The sequence below is a fragment of the Suricata suricatta genome, chromosome 3 (assembly GCF_006229205.1).
Source record: "Suricata suricatta isolate VVHF042 chromosome 3, meerkat_22Aug2017_6uvM2_HiC, whole genome shotgun sequence".
NCBI lineage: Eukaryota > Metazoa > Chordata > Mammalia > Carnivora > Herpestidae > Suricata > Suricata suricatta.
The window spans coordinates 100,628,873-100,652,326 of NC_043702.1; the positions used below are offsets into that span (position 1 = coordinate 100,628,873).

A 23,454-nucleotide genomic window follows, 5' to 3' on the forward strand; every position below is an offset into this window, starting at 1 on the left:
ATATACAGTGAGGCCAAAATCAAAGCACATAATATTTTTATTCTCCCAATAAGAACGCTTGTTCAATAGATCTGCTTTTGGAGGAGGATGAAGAAGAAAATGCCAGCATGCTCCCTGGCCTGTACCTAAATCACACAGGGTGTTATCTCTGCCACTCAAGAGGAAAAACATCACATCAATCCCCTAGAAAGCTTTGAGCAATGGGAGGGTGGTTTTGGACTGTCTGTTTTTCTAACAGCATAGTTGGAAGAATTTGAGGACCTCCTCAGAGTTCAGGAAACAAGGTGTTCACTGAGTGCCTCTAAGAATTCAAAGGAAAGGATCAAGGACCCTAACAGCATGGTGCGCCCACTACGTATCATATACCCCCATGTGGTACTCACAGAGGTAAGAGCAGATTGAAGTGTTCTCATGGGAGTGGGTCACCAACAGGGGTTTGTTCCCTCGAAGGAATGGCTCCAGGGACCCACTGAGTGCTTCTCTGCAGAGATCAGTTTCAGCTTGAGAACATCAAGTACAAGGCAAAGTCATCAGTATTTCTGGTGGTCACAAGTAGCCCATGCCTCTAGTGGACATCTCAGGTCAGACAGAGACAGAGACCCAAATAGTTCTCTGGAGATCCCTTCAGTATTACTTCCACTGTATTTTATTTCTCAGAGAGAATGTCATTTTGTCTTGGCTGAAGGTAAGCTGTATGGCAAGTCAAATAAAGATTCTTAAGGTTCTAGGAGGGTAAGCTAGGGTTTATTAATAAAATATGTTGGTCCATCTGTCTCTCACCCACTTTCCCCATAATGATTTTTCCATTCAGTCTCCAAAAGTGCTCACTTAAATCTCAATCACCGGATGATAGTCTTTCTTGCTTTCAAATTGCATTCTTGATATGGTAGCCATCAGCTACTTACTTGAAGTGTGGTTGGTCACAACTGAAGTGTCTTATGAGTGTAGAATACACAACCAGTTTTCAAAGACTTAGTATAGTTAAAAAAATGAAGTAAAATATCTCAGTAACAATTTTTTTATATAATAATTGTAAGGTTTAATAGATGGAGGCAGAGATGGGAGGACAAAGAGACCACGTTATGGAGCCAAGAAGGCCTTTATTGGGATCTGCAATTCCCGGGCGAGGTTCCGTGACTCTGGAGTGGGGAGTCAGGTAAGTCACGGCAGATATGGGAGAGCAAGGTGTTTTATGGTGCAGAAGTTCTGGGTTTGAGCTCAGGTGGGCTGATAGCCACGTAGAGTCATCTTTGGACGGTGGCAGGATTCAACTGGCTGTTCGCTTCGGTGGGGAGGGGGATGCTGGAATTCCATGGTGAGGCATTACAGTTTGAGACAGTCCAGATTGAGAGTGGGGGTCGTCAGTCCTGGTGGCGCCTGGATCTGTTATCTGGCCTGCAATAAAATGGCCGCTGGTGCTTTTCAAATGGCTTGGGTCATCCCAGGTTTGCAAGTGGGGGTTGTCAGTGTTCGCAGCTTTCCACATCAAAGTGGCCGCTCAGTTGCTTTCCCATGGCAACTCTTACAATAATCACATGTGTAAATGATGATATTTGGGTATATTAGGCTAGCGAAAATATATTATTGAAATTCATCTCACCTGTTTGTTTTTGACTACTGGAAAATTAAAAATTACATGAGAGGCTTGCATTATATTTCTTACAGAGCAGAGCAGAAGATGCAGGCCCTGGGAACCCACAAATGAGTTGACCTAAGGAACAATGTTTCCAAAGTGAAAATATGACTCATGGTTAAAACTTAGTCTGCATAGCATGACGTCCAAACCCCATTGTGATCTGGCATTTCCTGCCTTCCAGTTGCTATAGACTGAATGTTTGTGATTCCCTAAAATTCATGGGTTGGAACCTAGACCCCCTTGTGTGATGGTATTTGGAGTTGGGACCTTTGGGAAGTAGGGATGCTTAGATGAGGTCGTGAGGGTGGGGCCCTCATGATGGGACTGGTGTCCTTATAAAAGACCCCATAGGACTACTTAGCTTCTGTCCTGTGAGGACACAGTAAGAAGATAGCCATCCACGAACCAAGAAACCTTCATTAGACACAAAATCTGCCAGTGTCTTGACCTCCCAGCCACCAGAACAGTGAGAAATACATTTCTATTGTCTCTGGTGTTTTTGTTTAAAGCAAGTGGACTAAGAACCACCTTGTCTTCTGCATTGTCTTCCTCAAACCCCAGCCCTGCAGAGCCACCTGGTGAGTCCCTAATGGCCATGCAGGCGCACAGATCTGTGCCTTGCTGCCTCCTGATGCTTCTTGCCTTGTTGCAAAGGACATGAGGACATACATATCTCTTTGAGATCCTAACTTCAATTCTCTTGGATTAATACCCAGAGTAAGATTGCTGGTCATATGGTAATTATATTTAACTTTTTGGGGGAACTTCCATACTGTTTTCCAATAGCAGATTTGCTAATTTACATTCCCACCAACAGTGTATAAGGGTCCTGATTTTTCTATATCCTCACCAACACTTGTTATTTCATTTTTAAAAATATTTTTATGCTGATTTTTGAGAGAGATAGAGAGAGTGGGCAGAGAGAGAAAGGGAGACAGATTCTGAAATAGGTTCTGCACTGTCAGTGTAGAGCCCGATGTGAGGCTTGAACTTACAAAACCCAAGATCATGACCTGAGCTGAAGTCTGATGCTTAGCCAACTGAGCCACACAGGCACCCTTGTTATCTTATAATTTTGATAATAGTCAACCTAACAGGTGTGAGGTGATATTTCATTGTGCTTTTAACTTGCATTCCCCTGATGATTAGTGATGTTGAGCATCTTTTGCACACCTGTCAGCCATGTGTGTGTCTTTGGAGAAATGAACTTTTGGTTTTGTGACGTGTGCATCCTCTTCTTTGGCTTTACTGTTTCCTTTTCACCTACATCCTGAGCTTTGAAGAAATGAGAGTTTTGCTGTCCCTGCCCCCCCTCCCCCAAGACCCCCTGATCTCCTATACAGGGGACCAGATCCTTAGACTTCCAGGTGTATGTGGGGCAATCAGGAAGTCTATACTAGAGTTTATTGTCCTGGACACTCAAGGACTAGATTCTTTTGCTTTTTACCCATACCTGAATTCTGGAGACTTGAGTTGTCTGAAGTTTGAGGCATTACTACATATAATTGTGGCCAATTTTGGGAATCCAAATATACTCATAGTTGGTTAAACAATATAAATATATTCAAAGCTTCAAAGGCGTGTGCACATGTGGGTTTATGTGTGGGTATATAATTTTTGCTGTTCTTATTTTTTTTAATAACTAATGATTCCAAGGAATAAACAGTTACTATATGCCTTGGTTGTTGATATGGAATTTGGAAAGGAATAGATTCTGTAACTTGTGCTCAAACCATTGGACTAAAAGGTCCAGTAAAGCCATAGTAATGAGTGAGAGAAGAGCTGCTTGAAGATCAATTGCAGTCCCACAGTGGTGGAGGGGCACCCAGGGATGGGGTTCCTTATCTTTAAGATAAACTTCAGCCCTGTGACCATGCCTCCTTGCCCAATCCAGGTCTTGCATTGGGCGATCAATAAAAGAAAGTCATGGCACTCTGGTTCTTTCCATGGGAAATGTCAGGATACCCCTGCTCCTGTTTTGCCCTGCTCTCCTCTCATTATAGGCCAGCCTGCCTTCTGTGTCTGACTTTTCCTGATCTTACTTATGGAATCCGGGAGCCTTAGTGGAAGCTTTGGCTTTCTATAACACGTGTCCTACCTGGATAGCATGAGAGAGCTCGCAGAGGCTCTGGAAACTAGAGGGAGAGATAGAGGTGCCCTGGGAGGGGTTTCACAGAGAGGGAGTCACAGAGCATCTGAACTCTTCTTTTGTTCACTTCTCCATTTACCGTGTGCGCAGGTAAAAATCATACCATCTAGCATAATTCCTTTGCCAGTTGGAACAAGGATAAATGGATTTAGCTTCTATTTTTGGATGTTGCTCTGTCTTTGGAGTCCTTTTATCAGAATCCCTTGATCATCTAGAATAGGTTGGCAGTGCTGCATTTCTGAGCAAAGTGAAGAACAGATAAATAATTTATAAATAAGAAGATTCTAGTCTGAAGAAAATAAGGAGCTGTTTTTCAGTTCCAAGTAGAGAGGGGGGCTGCAGACAAAGATTAACATTAGTTGATGCAAATATGAGGATTTGTTTTCATCCCAGGCTTTCTCCTTGAGCCACTGTCAGTAATGGATAAAAGGAGCACAGAGCTGACCCCTCAGGAGTGATGAGGCTCTCCGGAGTTGCTGCAAAGCACAAAAATCATATGCATCACTATTTAATTTTTGCTTTCTCTTTTCCAGGAAAAGAAAGAAAAAGGGGGCAAGTCAAAGCCTCCTCAAAATCCGATTTGGCTTTTTTCAATGGGATCATCTATCTTCTCTATCTGGTTTTGCCAGTTAAACACTAATGATGCACATTCTAAGGCATGATCTGTGAATGCAATTTCTTTCTGAATTCAGCCTTTCTTCTTAAGAGTATTTGCTATAATGGATATACTGGAATAATATTAGGGATTAAATTAAAAAGGTACTTCAGAGAAAACAAATACACTAGAGGGGACTCTACAATTTTTACTTGTCTCCTCACACCCAAACTCAACACATATTTTTTAGGGCATTTCAGCTACCGGAAATAAAAGGAACTTAAGGGAAAGTAACAGACCAGCTAGTACTAGCTACTGTTTATTGGGTGGACCAGACACTAGGCATGTTATACTGATGATCATGTGACTGTCTATTATTGTATCCATGGTAAGGATGGAGGGTTTTGTTCCTAAGACCTGTGAACTTATCTCTTTTTCAAAAGACTTAGCTAAGAAACACCAATGTCAATGGGCTGTTTTTCTTCCTTTCTTATAATGCTTGATATCGCCCTTCATACTCCAATGACTATCACCTTCTATTAGTCACATCTCCATGACAACTGATTAAATCAATAGTGATTTCCTTTTTTTTTTTTTTCTCACCCTAGAATTTCCCTGGAAGGCAGCCCATTGCAGATAGTCTACCCTGGCAGATAAGAGAAGGTCCATTTCTCAAAGGGTGTTGGGGGTCAATAAAAGATGTAGCTGCACCTCTGCTGAGGATTGCTGGGTGCTTCCTTGCAGCCTTCCCTGACGCAGTCTACTGACCACACACTTTGATTCATTTGGCATTCCTGCTTGATGTTTGTACCATCCATTCAATTATCATGGAAATTTTCTCCACCTGTTTTGGGTTTACACTATTCTTAGCTGCCATGTTGTCCTTTTGCTGCTTGTGCATTTCTTGGGAGTGCTTAACTTTCGATGAGAACACAATGGTGATTCTTTGTTCAAAAATATTTTTGAGCTTGTTCTATATGTGAGCCATCATGGCAGATGATGAGGATAAAAGGGTGAATTAAGATATACTTTCTGTCCTCAAGGACTTCACACTCAGACGCAGGGGATAAATCTCTAAGTAGATATTTATAAAATTATGTGGTGATTGTAGGGCTAGAGACAGAAATTCAGAGGTTAAAAGGGGAGCTAAACTTAGTCCACTGGTCAGGGAAGATTTCCTGGTGAAAGAGATGTTTGAATTGGTAGAAATAACCAGGTAAAGGAAGCAAGAGTGGAAGGGATGGCAAACCATAGCATGGTATGTTCGTAGAACTGCAGGCTTGGTGTGGTTAAAGTATAAATTGAGAGGTAAGGAGTGTCAGGAGATGAGATCCACTGAATGGAATACCACTGCAAAGGGCTTGGACTTTGGTTTAGACTGCAGACTAAATGTCTGCATGTTCATATGTGTATTTAGATAGAAATTCCAGTGGGTGAAGATAGGCAATTTATTCTTTTTCCTTGTTTTCCTTTCATAAACGTTTTACAAAAGGTCAAGGGCAAGTAGAGTATCTGCTGCTTGGTTGCACTCCTTGTCCTGTTGCAGGGCTCCTTGTGCACATCTCCCGTGGACTAATCCCAGGTGAGCTGTCCCATTACTCTTCCTCTGGCATTGGCCTTGGTGACTGGTGACTTCTTTACTCTCATTCACATGTTTTTATGATGTAAAAAAAAAAAAAGACTGATCCTCCACAGTCACAAAGATCAAGGGTCATTCCAGTTGTGACATTAACTAACAGTTTGACCTTGGGCAAGGAACACAACCTCTCTGAACCTCATTTATTCCCATGTAAGGTAGGATAAGAATGTCCAACCCCCAGGGCTGTGGGGAGGAATGCTTCCGGCAGAGTGCCTGGCACATTATAGATGTTCAACGAGTGTTAGATCTCTCCCTCCAGATATATCAAATTCTTTGCTGGTTTCTGAACTAAAGCAGTCATATTTCCTTCCAATATTTTAAGTGGGGTGGGGCAGGGGAGAGCTCCTGAAAGCAACGTAGTTCAATTAATGCTAGCTTCTCGTATGTGTCAGACATTGCGCTAGGAGCTTTATGCACTCTACTCTAAGTTTGATTCATGTATTTACTCTAAGTGCAGGTGCACGGTTTTACAAATGAGAGAACTGGGTCCACAGAGGTTGGATGCCTTGATCATGATTATGTGGATGGAAATGTTCAAATACAGGATCTTATCAAAGTTGTTTTTTTTATTATGCCAAACTTCTTACTAAGTACCAGGCATTTCACTGGACACTGAGGAATGGCAGAGTTGAATGACATAGTGTTGCTCCCTGAGAAACTCATGGATTAGTGGGAGAAGGAGGACAGATATTTGCTGGGTCCTTAGCAAACAGTGTGGAAGTGCAGAGAGGGGTGAGCTTAGGATGCTATGGGAGCTGAGTGAAGAGGTGTCATGAAGGGTTGGAGGGAACCCCTCTGGGGGCCTTTGGTTTTCTTGGAGTCCATCATCTGTGGTCTGAGGATTAGATGTTAATTATTGGATAGAACCTCAAGGCCCATTCCACGAAAATGCTTTAGAGACAGAAACATTGGCCACATCTACAAAGACTTCCTCTGTGTTCTCCTGGTCTGTGGGTAAAGTTATATTGGAAGTCATTTTGGAAGATTAGTGCCTCATTGAAAAAGACCTGTCTCTGCATGAGTTCTATGCATTTGCTTGGTCTCTAAGATGAGTTTTCTTTTTAATGGGCAGAGGAGCCCATTTCCCTGCCACCTGTCAGTGCTTAGTTTGCCACTGTGGCTTATTACTGCCGCCATCTGCTCCAGACGAGAAATGTGCATGCTTTAAGTAAGGGCTCACAGAAGTCATTAGAGGGGAGGAGGCTGAGCTGAGAATCCAGGTGGTAGCACTTAATATCAGTACAATAACAGTTTTGTTCTCCTGCCTCCTTCCCTGACATCCAGTAGGGTCACCACTCCTCCTAGGCCATTACATTCACCCAGCCAATTTCTCCATCGTCTTCTTCATGTCACCACTACTGGGCATGGATTCTGTGTCATTTCATCACTCAGTGTCAGGGCTGAGCAGCTTTTGCCACTATTTAGGAACTATTGAGCAGCCTGACACCATGCTGTCAACTTTTATCTTGTGTATCAACGAGGTAGTAAGTGGGGTGAACTGATATTTAAGGAGACAACAGATCTTCTGAGTTTTCTGCTGTGAGAAATAAATGGCTACAGAATTGAAGAAGACCCTCTTCTGTCTCAAGAAAGCTCACAAGTGGTTGTGTTGCACCTGTTTGTACATGGGTATATGATGGAATGAACAATTACAAGTGAGATGGGATAGGTCTTATGCTGGGCAGGAGTGTAGGGTGCTGCAGTAGCCCAGAAGAGGGACATAGGCGCCTCACTATAAGCTTGGGACTGTACGTGAGAGGGGTGGGCAAGCATGGGATTTGTATGTGGGAATAAAGTCACTCTGATTCCAGTGCGGAAGACTAGTTACAGCAGTTCCAGTGTAGAAGGCTATTGTACTAGTCTAGGAGAGGGATGGATTAAGAGATAGAAAAGTGTATGGTTCAAGGACAATAAGGAGATTAAAACCAATAGGCTTGGTGATACATTTCATATGATGGGTGAGGGAGAGGCAGGTTTCAAGATGACACTAATATTTCTGGCTTGAGAAACAGGATGGTACTAGGATATCATTCTTGGAAGAGATCAGAATAGAGAGCTGGAGAGGAAGAGCAAAATTTGGTTTTAGATCCCTTGAATGTGAGATGCTTTGGGAAAGTTCAAGGGGTGGTGTTAACTAGGAAGTTTTACATAAAGACCTGGAACTGAGAAGAGGGGTCTGGACAGGTTCTATAAATGTGTGAGTCATCTTTGTTGTGGTGTAACTGAAGCCAAGGGCAGAGAAGACAGTGTTGATTAAGAAGAGAAGGAATGCCTGAGGCTAGATTTGGATGGATCCCACTACTTATGGACAGGAGGACGGGGATAACCCTACAAAGAAGATGAAGATGATATACCTAGAGAGGAAGAAAAAGAGTCAACATGTTGTTTGATTGGGAAAGCCCAAGGACACGTATTTCAAAAAAGAGAAAAGGTCAACAATATCTAATGCTATCGAAAGGCCAATAGAGATGAGGTCTAGAAAGTGTCCACTGAACATGATTGTGTGGACTTCAGGGAGCTACTAACAAGTACCATCTCATTGGATTGATGGCATCAGATACAGATCAGAGTGGGTTGGGGGTGGGTGGGAGGTGGAGAAATGGCAGTGGTGAGTGAAGTCAACTCTCCCTTCAAGTTTGATGGTAAAGGCAGGGAGGGCGAAGGGCAGCAGGACTCTGGTGCTGATAGTGGACAAATGCTTAAAAACAGAGAGAGGTGGTGAATTTTGGATGGAAAGAGATAAATAATAGTAAAAGAGTTTGAAGGCAGTAGGTGGCATTCAGATGCAAAGATCAAATGGGAGGGAATTGTTGTGTCAACTCTTCTCCTGTTGTCAGGGTGAAGGTGGATGGGATGGGTACCCTTGCAGGCAGACCTGTGTGTCTGGTTGTAGGGGGTTCCTATCTGATAGCATTTGATTTCTCTGTAATGTGGGAGTCAAGATCATCTGATGAGGAAGAAGAATGTTGGTGTGTAGGACCAGCAGAAGCTTAAGAGTAGATAAAGTTGGTTAAAAATTACTATGGAAAGTGACAGTGGATGATGTGGTAGGTTTGCTTGACAGAATTGTGGGTTGACTTGAGGTGGAGGCTGAAGAGTGTGCAGTGGATCTGAGATGGCCTGGTTGGCTTTTCCTGTTTGGACAGGGTTTTGGAAATGGCACCCCATTGGGTTTTCCCAGGCATGGGTTTTATATAGATGGTGCAAACAGAAGACAGCAGATGGGTCAGGGAACTTATGCTATGGGTAAAAGGTTATTAAAATCATGTACCATGGAGACTGAGTTAAAACCAGTAAATGAAGAGAGAAGAGAGCTGATGACCTAGGAGAAAGTAGAGTTTGAGAGCTGTCACAGTGTGAATCATTGAATCAGCAAGGTAGAATAAGTTGGAAGGGCTTGCATCAGTGATTCTAGAAGTAGAACATTTATAGATAATGGGGGTTCAGAAGTGAGAGGGGGCAGGGGAAGAAGACCACTGAAGGTGAATAGGTCAAGAGACCAAATAAGAGGTCAACTATTGGGTTATCCATGTGGGCGCTGACATCCATCACCCAGGATGATGGCAAAGCCCGGGTGAAAAACCAAAATAACATAGATTAACCTTCATTGGGTGAAGGCAAGTGACAGGCAGATTGTAGATAAGAGCAATTCAAAGGAAAAGGAGAAGAGATGCTGCAGTATTTCACCCAGAAAAGCTTGTAACAAATGGCTCTCAACCTCCTTTTCAGGGTATCAGTAAATCATTATAGCTATCCTTAAAACATTTATTCACACATTTGTTTAACATCTATTGACTGTTGAATATTTAGCGTAATTGAGCATTCTCTATTTGCCAGGCACATTGCTAGAAACTGGTGTGACAAGTAAACGAGTCACATTTCCCAGGGACTGTTTAGTAGGGGACACAGATACAAAGACAGGGGCCTGCAGTGCGATGTATCATGATATTTCTGAAGTAAAGGAATGCTTTTCATGATGGTACAGAAGAGTGAGTGATTAATTCTTAATGAAGAAGGTGAACATAATGTCCCAGAAAAGATGCTTTTTTGGGCTGGAAGTTGGAAAGTGAGTAATTTGCCATATGGTGAAGGGTGGTGGAAATTAGGTTTTATTTTTTCTTTTCCAAACTTTTATTTGTGAACATTCAATTGAAAAAGATAACTTTTACAGGTGGAAATTAGGTTTTAGGCAGAAGAATGAGCAGGAGGAAAGGCTCAGAGGTGTGAGAGTATATTGGGAATATAATGTCTCTCATCTGCATCTTGTCCATTTTGCCTGCTGGGTGATGGTTTCCTCTCTGAGAATGAGCTTCTCAGAAGATAAAGTAAAAATAAAAAGAAAGAAGGTCTCAGATTGTGGGTCCAGGGAGACCGTAAGAAACAGGCAGTTCTGCCTTGAAGGGTAAAAGATTAAAGAGAATTGTATAGTGTTATAACTCAAACAGGGTGACAGTGAGGTGGTTGCAGAAGAAGACACCATATGTAACTCTACACCCAGGGGCCAAAGAGGGGTGTCTTTCATCCACTGGGGAATAAGTTTACAGGTCCAGGTCCTGTTCCTGGAAGATATAATGGGCATAGCTCATAATTACACAAGGATACTCTAATATTTAATGGCAATCTTGACATTGGAGGGCCCCCCCCAAAACTATATTTATTTACAGGAAAGGCCACATATGAAGCCTTAATTGTCCTTGACCACCATTGAATTTGACATCAAGTAGAATGTCTGGCATGCTATTCTTGCCATGCATGTTATTTTTGTGACCCTTTGTTCCTGACAACTCTATTCAGTTGAAACTATTGTGATTAATCTTGACCTTAATCAGAGGGAATTGAATGAATGAATGAGTGAATGAATGAAGTAAACGTCTTTAACTCTGACTGAGTTCTGGTGCTAGACTGTAAGGTTTTTGATAGCACAAATCACATGTTATTGATCGCTTTACTTTTAGAACTGAGCTCTGTGCACACATTTGGCTCAAGAAGGCAATCACATGACTTCTGTGCTACCATGTGCTTTCTGTGCCCACAGTAGGCATCACCAATCGATTACCACACATTTCCTGTGATGCCTGAATGGGCTCAGTGTTTTCACCAGAATGATGCGGACAGTCACTACTAATTGATGGCATTGGCCCAAGAGATGAAATCAACTGTCAACTGTATGAGCTCCGTAGGACTGCATAGCATAGTACCACAAACTGGGTGCCTTAAAACAAAAGAAATGCAGTGTCTCAGAATTGTGGAGGCCAGAAGTCTAAGAGTAAGGTATTGACAGGGTTGATTCCTTCTGGGGGCTTTGAGTGAGCATCCATTCCATTTCTCTCTCCTCGCTTCTGGTCACTACTGACAATCCGTGGCTTTCCTTGGTTTATAGCTATATAGTTCCAGTCTCTGCATTCATTTTCACATGGCCTACTGCTCCCCGCATTGCTGGGGTGTCAAATCTCCCTCCTTTTTGCCTTGTAGAAACACCAGTCTTTGGATTTTGGGCTCATCCTAAATCCAGTTTTGCAGATAGAATTAAGGCTCTCTAGGGCTCATCTGGAGAGCCTTAATTCCATCTGCAAAAACTATTTCCAAAAAGGTCAAATTCACTAGCACTGGGGATTAGGACTTGGATCTGTCTTTTGGTGCCATTGTTTAACCCATGACACCATCCCTGTAATCCCCATCAATTCACACCCAGGCACCTGGGTAAAGAGGCACCTACTTGTCTTTCCTGTTTCTGAGTATCTGGGTCCTTCTGCAAGGCTTTCCAGTGCCCATTGTCTATAGTCCTGGGGCTTACCTTATGCCTCGTTAGGCTTATCTCTTAGCATAAACTGAATGCACACCCCCGAGCTATGTGCTCCAAGTCCTGTGTCACACCACCATGCTGCCTTAGTGTTGACTGCTGGCTGCTAAAGATTTTCTGCTGTGATACTTCTAGTGGCCTGTCATGGCCTCCAAATGTGTGCAGGCTTACAGGCATTCTGATGAAGTTTCCAGAAACATATTCCTATACATGAGATATTCTTTCCAGACTCTGTTTCCTTTTGCCATCTGGAACCTGCTTGCTGGGTCCTGGGGCTTATGTTGCCCATCCTTGGTCTAGGTACCTGGCCTCTGCCTCTCTGACCACTTCTTACTCATAATTTTTTTTTTTCAGATGGCTTGGTTTTGATTCTGGTCATGACATTTGCAGCTTGGCAGCCAGCTCTAGCTTAACCCCATGCCCAACGTCGAATCCTAGGATTTTTCTGGCCTGGCTGTTATCTTGGATGAACATCTGTGTACAAGCCTTTACTTGTGGGAAAGAACTTATCCCACACCTGCTGCATTTTCTATGTGTGGCTGATCCTGTTTCTGGTATAACAGATGACTAGAGGGAAGATTAGTATTGTACATTTTGTAAGGATGTCCCAGGGACAGTGACCTGTCCACCAGAAGTCCTGTTAGCATGGACTCAGAGGAGAAATTGCTCTCACATCACATACCAGATAAAGCTGAATTAATTTGTGAAAACAATTTTTAAAAAATAATTTATTATTATTAATCACATTATGAACTTACTTTTGCTGTGCTTTGACTGCTAGGAAGTTTTCAATTGTGTGTGTCTGTATTTTTTAATGTTTATTTATTTTTGAGAGAGAGGCAGAATGTGAGTGGGGGAGGGGCAGAGAGAGAGAGAGAGAGAGAGAGAGAGAGAGAGAGAGAGAGAGAGAGACAGAATCTGAAGCAGGCTCCAGGCTCTAAGCTGTCAGCACAGAGCCCAATGCAGGACTTGAACTTACAAACTATGAAATCATGACCTGAGCTGAAGTCAGATGCTCAACTGACTGAGGCACCAAGGTGCCTCTTCACTGTACTTTGGCTGCTAGGAAGCTCAGAGCCAAATTTTTGCTCTGTCTCTAGCAGGTGGGTGGGACATCATTGCCAGTTTCCATGTACTAATTCATTCTTTGGCTGTATCACTTAAAGGTTGGTAATGGACACATTTGGAATTGTAGCCCAGCTCACATTAGTTGCTCCTCCTCACTTCTGGTGGGGGACTGCATGCTGCTATTTTGTTTGAATAATATACACTCTTATAGACTAAATTATGTTCCTCCCAAATTCCTATTGAAGACTTAGTGTGATTGGAGATGGGGACTTGGAGAGGCAACTGGTTCATGAGGGTGAGGCTCTTATGATGGGTTTAATGCTCTTATGGGAATAGATACTGGAGATCTTGCTTCCTCTCTGTCTCTACCTACACCCAGCAGGGAAAGTCCAGGTAGGAAACAGTGAGAAGAGGACTGTCTGCAACCCAAGGAAAAAGCTCTTGCCAGGCACTGGTGCCTTGATCTTGGGTTTCCAGTCTCCAGAAGTGGAAGAAAACACATTCCTGTTGCTTACACCACCCAGGCTATGGTACTTTTTATGGAATCTTGAGCCAAGACTTCCACCCTCTGCCTCAACTAATGGCTGGATGAGTGGGAGCTGATGAGATCAGCTCTTTCTGGGAACTTGAGGTTGGACCAGGAGAGAGTCAGCATCTCTCCAGGGGTTTGAGCCCCAAGAAATAGGCTTTGATGCTTCAGGTAACATTGTGGATGGGCAGCAGGAAAGCCAGTCTTCTGAAAAAAAAAAAAAAAAAGAAGCAGGTACACAGATATAAATATTGTTGAAGGACAGACAGCTGATACATCTCGGGATCCAGAAAGAGTCTTGTTGCTGGTGCTGTCCTTCCTGGGACCTGGCAATTTTCTCACTCTTGGGGTTCCACAAACTAAATCTTAAGCATTTTAAAAATTCTTACAAAGCTAGTTTGAAATAGCTTCTGTTATTTGAAAACAAACAGAAACTCTCAAGTAAGCCCTTCACCATGATGCTTCATATTTTCAATACTGATGTTTTGGTCCAGCACCGTTTTTTGTAAGGTGCCTCAGAATCTTTATAGGAACAGGTGGATTATGAATAACTGAAAAGAATTTGGGTATTTTCTTCTGAAGCTTGGTGGGAGCTGTTAACACAGGTCATGAAGTCTCTTCGATGTCAACAAATAACAAGACAGGACCTGCGAGAAGTTGAGACCATGGAAAAGTAGGTGGTTGCCAGGGTTCCTTTAGCTGGAAGTCTGTCTTTGATCTCAAAGGAAAATTGAGTTGGCCGGACACAACCTGTTTTAAAGCATAGTATTAACTTTTTTCCTAGTTTGTTCTTCCTATGCCAGGAGTTGCAGATTGGTGAGTTATTTGTGCTTATTTCTCAAAACACACCATGAATAGTCTCAATTATGGCTCCAAACAATTGTGATTTCTGTTAGTGAGGATTTATAGAAGTGCTTACATTTCTAAACATCCTTTTATGACTCTCCATTTCTATGGTAACCTAGACAGGCTGCTCAGTACACATGGGCACTTCTTTGGGAAAACCTGATAGAAGAAAATCTGAATTTACCGAAGAGATAAATAAGAGGTTGGCTCTTCACGTGGTTTTATAGAGGATTCACATATAGCAGGCTTCTCCAGTGCATTCGGTACGTTCCCAATTCTCTTTACAGATCATGAACAATGTCTTACACATAATAGGCTCTGAATGAAAATTTTGTTGATTGATTGATGAGCCACTTGGGAAGGAGAGAAATGTGAAGCTAGGGTTATAGCTTGCTGCTGCCGATTGGTGATAAATCAGAAAGGAACAGAAAGCATCCTGAGAAGATAGCCAGAGTCAGTGGGGAAATGGGACTCAATTTTTAAAAAAATGTGATTCACATATAGTTGTTAGGAAGCTACCTTCTGCATAAACCAAGATATACATGAATTTTTCACGTCAGTGTGCCTGAAGGCCCAAGAGATTAGACTTTGCCCTGGGTCACAGCACTGAACCAAGGAGGAGGAAGGCGTACCTGTTGGGTCTCAGGGCCCTGACCCAGTGTTTTTGTAGAGGGGAGGTACTTTTCATTTTCTAAGGCTTCAGTTGCTCTGAGAAGGCTTGCATTTTGCAAACCTGAGACTTTGAATAGCACAGGAAGCAGAGGATTGCCTTGACTCTCTTTTTGTTGAGGGCTTGCATTTGTTTTTTTTTTTTTTTTAATCTTTTTTTTTTAATGTTTTATTTTATTTTTGATACAGAGAGAGACAAAGCATGAGAGAGGGAGGGGCGGAGAGAGAAGGAGACACAGAACCAGAAGCAGGCTCCAGGCTCTGAGCCGCTGTCAGCACAGAGCCTGACGCGGGGCTCGAACCCACAAACCGGAGATCTGACCTGAGCCGAAGCCGGAGGCTTAAACGACTGAGCCACCCAGGCGCCCCGAGGGCTTGCATTTGTAAGGACTCTTGTTGCAAAGAGCAGAGCAAAGAGCCCTTGTCCACTGGAGCTGGTTTGAACGAGAGAGGAGACTTTGTTATGAGGACACACAGCTACTTTCTGGACTTCACAGGCAGGAAGGCAGCTGGGCCTCAGGCAGGGTTGACCTAGGAGCATGAAAAGGTGTAAGGAACAGAGGCAGCTCCTGTCTGCAGACATGTTCTGTTCTTTTCTCTCGAGGTCTGGCTTGATCTGCTTCTACGTGGGGTCATATTGTGGAGAGAGAGGTCACTGACAGCTCACAGATGATCCACACAGTGTTGACTCCAACCTTCAGGGGCAAGCCTCCGAAAGGGTATCCTGTAGCAACTGATTAGCTCTGAGAAATATAGTTGAGTCAAGAGCTAACAGATAATTTTGGTTCAGCATGAATTCACCAAACATCCCTTGTGATAGATGCTAAGAGATAAAATAAGTAAGAATCTGCCCTCCCATTGTTAGTTCATTGTCTAGCTGGGGAGATGGAGAAGTACAGAAATATATAGTGGAAATTGCCGGGATAGAAGCAGTCACAGATTTTGGGAGGATTCAAAGGAGGGATGTGGGTATCTCTGCATGCATTTATTCATTCAACAAACACTTATGGGTCAGAAACTGCCCCAGGGCCTGGGAATATAATACTGTTCTTGGTAGATAAAGCCTCTGCCCTCAGGGGAGGAATGGGCCACAGACGCAAACAAATTTAGGACCAACACAACTTTGAGGGGATAAAGTTGTGAGGTGGGGAGGAAGGAAAGACCTTTAGAAATGAGTAAGTCAAGAAAGTAAGTAAAGGCCATTGTGTGGTCATGCACCTGGTCGCTAACATAAGTCTGGGGTGGGAAAAATAACATGCATTAGCCTTCAGTGAGCCGTGAAAAATCAAGATTGATAATGATAAACAAGGTAACTTCAAAGACTGATAGGACTAGGAAGGTGGAAGCAGGAGGTGTCTTAGGGAGTCTAGGACAGGGGCTATTTTAGTTGAAGGGACCAGTAGGCCTCTGTGAGGAGGCATCACGTCACGTGGAAATGACATTTCAGGCACAGAAAGCAGCGAGTGCAAAGGCCATAAGGATGAGCTGGATGTGTGTGTGAGAAATATCAAGGGGGTGGCTAGGGTAGGACATAAAGGTAAAGAAGGGGGCGGGGTCCAGATCACAAAGGGCCCTGTGGGACCTTGTGGGCTCAGGTGAGGACTTGGCTTTTATTTTAAGCACAGCTGAAAGCTAGTGAAGGTTTTTGTCAGGGTTGGCTTTCTTAGTATTAGGAAAGGACCGTGGTGACTGCTGAGTGGTGGAGGGGCATGGGAGGAAGTGGGGAGTGCAGGGAGGGGGCTCCTGTTGTGCCCAGTGGGGAGGAGAGGTCCGGTAGTGGGGGATGAGGGTAGTGGAAGTGGTAGAAGGGTAAGACGTCCAGGTATCCCCCGCTTTTGGAAAGTTGGTCATACACCACTTTGCTATTCTAGCAGACCTACCTGCCTTAATACCTAAGGTTGTTAATTGAAAGAAATCTGAAAAGAACGTTTGCTTTTATGAAAAAAGAGTTTGTTTTGTGGGGGGCTACTATTGAAGCAGCAGCAGACATTTTGGGCAGCGAGAGTGGCACCCCCCAGCCTCTTTCTGGGAACTACACTCAGCATCTCAGCAGCAAGCCGCCGGAGAGAGATCCGAACTGTGTCTGAGCATCTGTGCTTTACCTCTATTTATTTTGTGCATCTGTTAGCAAATTTGTCTTAAGATATCAGTAAAGCCTAGTAGAGGTTATATTTTGGGTCTGGGTGTGCTAAAAAGTTTGTTTGTATAAATCAATAATAATTGCTTATACACTGCCATTTTGGCTTGTGGAAGTGTTAATGGGAACACCTTACTTTTGAATGGTGGGGGAGACTTGTACCCAGACTGGGGACATATTTTGGAGGTAGAATCATGAGAGCTTACAAATGGGTTGGAAGTAGGGAGGGAAGGAAAGAGAGGACTCAGGTTTTTAATCAAGCAGCTGGGGAAATTGTGGCACCATTTATGGAGGAGAGGAAAAAAACAGAGGAAAGGGAACATGTTGGAGGTGTGGTGAGAGAGGTAGCCGAGGGTCCTGTATCATCCTGTCAAGTGGGAGGTTCCTTTTGGATGTCCAAGTGGAGATGTGGGGTAGACAGAGGAAGGTAAGAGTCTGGTACTCTAAGCAGTGCTGTCCAACAGAAATAAAACATGGGTGGACATGGGTGAGTTTAAAAAGTTGTTTTTTTGTATTTGAGTCTAGATGACCCACAGTACTACATTAGTTCCACATGGGTTGTTTTTAAATTCACTAGAAGTCATATTAAAAAGGTAAAAGAGAAACACATGAAATTAATTTTGACATATTTTGTGTAATCCAACACATCCCAAATATTGTAATTTCAATGTTCAATCAATATAAAATAATTAGTGAGACATCTTGTTATTGATCATTAAACATCTGGTGCATATCTTCCACTTTCAGCCCATCTCAGTTCAACCTAGTTACATTTTAAGCACTCAATGGCCACACATGGGTAGTGGCTACTATACTGGGAGGTGGATCTCTCTAGAAAGTTGAGGTTACAGACTTACATTTGGGAATTACTATCATAAAGGAGGCATGGAGTTACAGGGTAGAAGATGACTGGGCACTCCAAAATTGGCAGTTTGGATAGAGAAGGGAGAGCTGGCAGGGGAGCCTAGGAAAGAATGAGAAGACATATTTATTGGAGAAGAATTTGGAGTGTGAGGAGTCTAAGAAGCCTAGACCATGTGATTCCAGACTCTAGAAGGCTCCATGGCTGAGTCCTGAAACATGAACCCGTGAAGAAGGGGGAAAGGGCCTTGCTGGGTGTCAAGGAGAGCAGGAGCAAAGCAGTGGGATTTCTCATGGGCACATGGAGGGGACAAGAGGGGTGGATTTTTCTAGAGTGGCAGAGGAGGAGGGAGGAGGGATGAGGGTGCTGGAGCTCAGCGGGTCTTGTGCCCTTGCTGGGGACTTAGAACTTCACAGTCTAGGTCAGGGGTCTAGGCCACATTTACAACAACACCAGGAGAGCTGTGTTCTCTCTCTCTCTCACACACACACACACACACACACACACACACACACACACCCCTTCCTCTGGTTATTTTGAAGTCGGGAACGGTTGGGGCTGCCTGCTCTGCCTTGTTTCTGCTTTCCCTCCTACTCTAGAAAAGAGTGGGAGACAGTCACAGTCTTATAGGATTAGTTGTTCCACTTTATAAACAAAACTTTCACTTCTAAATTTTAGTTTCTATTAATAATGGATCACTCGCAACACACCTCACAGGGGAGTGCATGCGGCATATTGGCGTCTCCCAAGACAGCAGCTGAGAACTTCTGCCCAGAGCCTCAGGGAGGCCCTGGAGGCTCCCAGCGGGAAAGAGGCAATTCTGTATTTGCATTTGACAGACACAGCCAGGCAGAACTTTGAAGGGCAAGTCTGCCCTTTGGTTGTGGACCCCCTGTCCTAGCCAACTTCTCTGTCCTGTCTCCTAAGCCCCTCTGCTCGTTTTCATCTTTTAGTTTCACCTTCCATAAGGCTCAGATCAAAAGCTCTACCCTGCCTGATGGCTTCGGATCCCTGTACAGTCTTCTGTGCAGGCAGAGTGCTAAACACTGGAGCTGCCGCACACATGCACCACAGATCACACGTGGAGCTGTGGAAGGGTGTGAACTGAACGAGGAGTCAGGGGGGCGCTCAGCGGCCCAAGGCTGCACTCAGGCCTGTTTCCCTAATCAGCCCCAGGGGAGATCTGGACTATGTGGGGGTGCGGGGCCTGGGAGAGGTGCCCGGGAGGTGCCAGGACGAAGCTGGACCTGCTCGTGCTTCTCGGACATGGTCTTCTCCGCAGAGGCCCGAATGGCACTGCTGGTTTCGTATTTGGGGGCTGTAGGCTGCTCAGGCAAAACCCAAGATGTTGAGGCCAAACTTGGGCTCCATCTCCATGCTTTATCCATTTATTCACTTGAGTTATAAATTATTGAGGGCTTACTCTATGGCAGGCATTGTTTCTATAATGGTTAAAAAAAAGATGGAGTCCCTGCTCTTATAAAGCCTGTAAGTCTAACCGAGGAAGCAACTGGTCTCCAAACATACCAATAAGCAGATTATTTTAAATGGCAAGTGCTACAAAAAGAAGGTACTGGAATCTTTTAGGGAGAGCTGCAGGGGTATCTATGGCCATTTGGAGGCAGTGACATTCAGGCTGGTTAAAGCCATGTAATCCTGCATGGCCCCAGAGTTCACATCTGGCCCTGCTGCTTTAGGAGATCACTGCCCTGGGACCCGGAAGATCCAGGTGAGCCTTAGGATGGAGGAGTTAAGCTCTCATGGTTTCATTTCCAAGCAGTGAGAAAAATCCCTGATAGAATTACCTCTAGGAGATCAGACAAGGCCCAGCTGGCGAAGGTAAAGTGGCACAAATAAGATGTTATCACTTAGGCAAAGAACCTTGTTGTGCCAGCTCCATGCCAGGTGGTGGGGCCCATTCAATGGTTTGTAAGACAGAGCCCTTATTTGCCAAGCCTCAGAATTGGGTGTGAGAGCCTGAGCTGAAAATACAAGGCAAGCACATGTGTGTTAACATGATTTCTCCCTGAACTGTCCACTAACAGCCAAGTGATGCTCTAGGAACACCAATCAGATTGTGACGCCTTTGTATGTAAACCCTTCAGTGCTCTCTTGGCCCCATTGAAGACGCTGGTGCTCTTGGCCCAGGGATTGTGGGCTCCCTCTGCCCTGTCCTCTGAATGTGCCCACGGCTTCATGCTCTTATCTCTGCACATGTTTCTGCCCTTTTACCTGATTCTCTCCAGCACCTCAGATCTTTATTCCATGGAGATTTGCTTCCTCCCCCATTGCTCAACTCCTCGTGCTCCGCATATTATTATTTACTCTCTTTTCTGTGCAAATCCACCTCTCACACACATCTGCCTTTGTGCATGTAGTAGGCACTACTCTGAGTATTTCTTTTTGTCTGTAAAAAGGACTCCTAAGCTGCAAGTAACTCAAATGTGACCAAAACAGATTAAATTTTTTAAAAAGTGATTTCAGGTATGTGGTTGTTCTTTTAGGGGGTTAATGAATCTAGGAAATTCAGGAAGTGAAGCTGGCTTCAGATGCAACTAGATCCAAGGAGGTGTCATTAGGATGGTGGCCCTTTGCCCCATTGATTGGCTACAAGTTTTCTTCATTAAGCACTGGACCTAAAGTAGGTCCACCCTGAACATGGTGCACCATCGTACTGGCTCTCAATTTATCCATCCTGAAGTTTGGATTGAAACACCGGCTGCTCTTAAACTTCATATTAATTTTACAAGTGGCTTGGGACTCAGAGCCAAGGGTGGGGAAATACTATTTTTTTCTGACACACTTCTCCTTTTGAAGGTAATGAGTGAGGATGGGAATTCGCATTTGGAATCAATATTTTTAGAAGACTTAATGGCAGCATGACAATTGCACATTTGTGGCTCTCAAAAGGGCAGATCTGTGCAAATCAGAAAAGATGGCGCAAAAATCGGTAATTTCGTGTCTTGCTGGAGAAGGAGCACTCACAGAGAATTTAAACAAGGACTTACTTGCTAGGAGGGGTCCTGTCTCATGTTAGTTTTTCTTCTAAGACTCTTGGTAACAGATTCAGGGTGCAGCTGTTGAAAAGAGGAGGGTTCATTAATTAAAAATCTGCAGTGACTTCCTTTTGTCCGTAGAAATTAATTCTTATTTCTCACTGGGACGTTAAAACCCTTGACAATTCCAGTCCAACTTGCATTTCACATTCTTTTTGCTACAAAAAATCCATTGCCCTTTGGACATTGCTGGCCCTCATTGCTGACCCCTCCACTACTTTATTTATTTATTTATTTATTTGTTTGTTTGTTTGTTTATTTTGAGACAGTGTGTGTGTGTGTGTGTGTGTGTGTGTGTGTGTGTGTGTGTGCATTCAACTGGGAGAGAAGCAGAGAATGAGGGAGAGAGAATCCCAAGTAGGCTTCACACTGTTGGCACAGAGGCCAACTTGGTGCTCCAACCCATGAACTGTGAGATCATGACCTGAGCTGAAATCAAGAGTTGGATGCCCAACTGACTGAGCCACCCAGGTCCCCCTCCACCACTTATTCACTCCACAAATGTTAATGGGTACCTACTGTGTGCTGGGCCCTGTTTTAGGTACATGGGAATAAAATCACGCTGCTGTCCTCCATCTGTTGCCCATATGCCATGAGGAGTGGAGCACGATATGACAGCTGGACCACAGCTGCATTAGAATCTACACCCAGTCATGTGCCAACTGTGTAATTATGGGAAAATATTTTCTCCTCGCCAAGCTTCAGTGTTCTCACAGAGCACCAATGGGAGAACACCACTTTGGTGCACTAGTAATGAGAAAAATGTATGTAATGAACTTGACATGTAGTTGGCCCCAGTTTACTGTTAGCTTTATTATTGTTGAAGTCCTCTCTGCCCAGAATGTCCTTCTTCATGGGACTTGTAGGTTGGCCTGGAAACAGAACCACTAAACTTATCATTGTCCCTCTGAAGATGCATTCTCGAATGGTCTTCTGTGGCAAATGAGGAGAGCTCTGGCTTTCTTAGTGCAGGGAATAATAAGACTCTGGGGAAAAGTGGAAGGGATGGTGTGATTGGAGCCAGCGTTCCACTTAGGTACCATTGCAATAATCACATGACCCAAGATGGGGAAGGATGGAGTGACATAGAGGTGAGTAATCTAGAAGTGGGGGAGGGAGAGCTTTTGAACCCGGGAGAGTAGTGTTACCATAGTTGGAAATGGGAAGCTAAGAGAGAGAGGAGCTGGGACTAGGGGCAGGAGGTGGAGTTCAATTTTATCCAAGAGTTCTAGAGCGTTCTCATAGTTATTTGGAGCTATCGAGGTAAGGCATGGCAAGGCAGGTTATTTCAATCCTTCCTAGCTCATGACCCAATCAGAAACTTAAAAATGTAGAACCTACTGATCTGGAGGAAGTGGCTGAAGGGGGATGTAAGGCATGGGTTGCTTAGTGCCTGACCACCCATGTTGGGCAAGAAGCAGATCTTCTTGTGGCCTGAGTTCTCCTCAGGATGGATCTTGTGGCTCGGGTGGGATGGCCACGTTGCATGGTGAACCATGGCTTGCCTGTTACCTGGGTCCTAGCTCTGCTTGAGTCTGACAAAAGGGAGGCGTAGGTATTGAGACTGTGAACAAACAGTGCTCTGACCTCACAGCTGGGCTCCATCTCTGCCAGGCTTTCCTCGCTGCTTTGGCCAGGTGCTAGCCTGCTGGTCTCCTCACCCTCTTTGGTTGCCACATGGGGACTGAGAATTACTTCTCACTGACTTATTTGCCCAATGTCTCTGTTCTTACAAGCAGGGATTGGCTACTACTACTCATGTTCTTTCTCGTGCCGTGTGAGACACATTTTAGTAATACTGGTACCATAACACTTGTGTCCTCAGCAAGTGCTGAACACTGTGAAATATAACGTTACCCTCTTGTCAACTTTCCTGATGACCATGGATACCCGAGCACCATCTTCTCTAGTCTTTCTTTCATGAAGCAAGAGTATCACAAAAGAACTTCAGGACAGTGTCTATATAGCAAAATGGATAGAGGTGGTGGTACCAAAGTGGGGAAGCTACCCAGCAGGCAGCTGAGAATGTGGACCTGGCATGTGAGATCGAGGCCTCAGCCAGGGGTCCAGCTCTGGGAGTTGTCACTCCACCTGGAGCTGGGGAGAGAATGAGCTCTTGGAGAAGCACGTTAAGGATAGAGGAGGAAGAGGAGGCAGCAGAATTAAGAAGGGAGGAAAGAAGAGAGGCAGGATCCATCAGGCCAACCCTACCCAGTACCTTAACTCTACCCCTGATCTAGCCCTCTAGAGAGGGCTGTATGGAGTGGACGTCAAGGTTGCCAAAACCCATGGGAACTTGAGGAGTTGCGGCTAAGGGTAAGGGCTCAGAGACAGGTGGCAGGAGACAGGGTTGAGAGCTTGGGATGAGGAAGGAGAGGTGGTAAAATGGTTCTTGACACACAGCTTGAGAATCAGCTGTTTGCATGGAGCAGAGAAGGACCAAGGGTGTCTGAAAGTGGAGCCGGAGT

At 44.2% G+C, this 23,454-nt stretch overlaps 2 long non-coding RNA genes across 3 annotated transcripts; one reads left to right on the top strand and one right to left on the bottom strand.

Annotated features, from left to right (window-relative positions):
- The first annotated feature begins 1,115 nt into the window (after positions 1 to 1,115).
- Positions 1,116 to 5,138, top strand: LOC115287919. The gene is made up of 3 exons (XR_003906719.1): positions 1,116 to 1,156; positions 4,319 to 4,450; positions 4,989 to 5,138. It is a non-coding gene; the product is annotated as an uncharacterized LOC115287919 (long non-coding RNA).
- On the bottom strand, positions 4,112 to 22,495 carry LOC115287915. 2 transcript variants are annotated; one of them, XR_003906714.1, is made up of 3 exons: positions 22,328 to 22,495; positions 20,939 to 21,007; positions 4,112 to 4,261 (listed from the first exon to the last, which is right to left on the bottom strand). It is a non-coding gene; the product is annotated as an uncharacterized LOC115287915 (long non-coding RNA). The 2 variants fall into 2 exon arrangements; XR_003906713.1 differs by lacking the exon at positions 4,112 to 4,261 and adding an exon at positions 17,839 to 18,032.
- Positions 22,496 to 23,454: the final 959 nt, after the last annotated feature.